The sequence below is a fragment of the Galeopterus variegatus genome, unplaced genomic scaffold (genome assembly GCF_000696425.1).
Source record: "Galeopterus variegatus unplaced genomic scaffold, G_variegatus-3.0.2 Scaffold332, whole genome shotgun sequence".
Classification (NCBI taxonomy): Eukaryota; Metazoa; Chordata; class Mammalia; order Dermoptera; family Cynocephalidae; genus Galeopterus; species Galeopterus variegatus.
In genome coordinates, this window is record NW_007726443.1 from 612,105 (window position 1) to 613,021 (window position 917).

Here is a 917-nt window from a genome sequence, read left to right on the forward strand (position 1 = left end):
GACTTTCTATTCTTTGTTGATTGATATATCTGTAATTCCACCACCAACAGGTTTCTTTATTACTGTAGTTTTATAATACATTTTAAAATTAGATAGTGTGATCCTTAACTTTGTTTTCTTTTTAAAAAAGGTTATGGATATTCTAAGTTTTTTGCATGTTCATATAATTACTAGAAACAACTTGGCAATTTCTAGAAATAATGCTTTTGGAACTTTGAGTTCTATTAATCTACAGATTAATCTGGGAGAGAATTTACACCTTAACGATACTGAATCTTCCAATTCATGAACATGGAATATTTTCCTTTTATTTAGGTCAAGTGTAATTTCTCTCAGCAATTTTTATACATATTTAATTAAATTTATTACCAAGTACTTGACATCTGTAATAATGCCATCTCTTTCATTCCTGGTATATTTATTTTGTGTTTTCTCCCTTCTTTTCTTGATCATTCTTTATAGAGGATTATAAATGTTATTGACCTTTTAAAAGAACCAGCTTTTAGTTTTATTGATTTTTGCAGTTGTTTACCTCTTTTAATATTTCATTGATATTCATTCATGTCTTTCTTGTTTCTTGCTTTCTGGTCTGAAACAGTGAAGAGTCTAACATGGTACACTACCTTTACACACACACACACACACACACACACACACACACACACACACACACACAGTTATATTTATTCTATTAGAACAGGAAAAGCTCTGGATCAGAGCTAGGCTTTTAATTATTGACAAAACATCTTTTGTTGGTTTCCCCATACCCCAATTTCCCATTAGGGTGACACAATGGAGGCAGGTATCACCTTCACATACAGTGCACAGCCAAAGAACTCTAAAATTATGACTTTTAGCGTTCATATAGGGCAGCTGACACTTACCCTCTGGAGATGAAAAAAGAAAGACGTTTACTC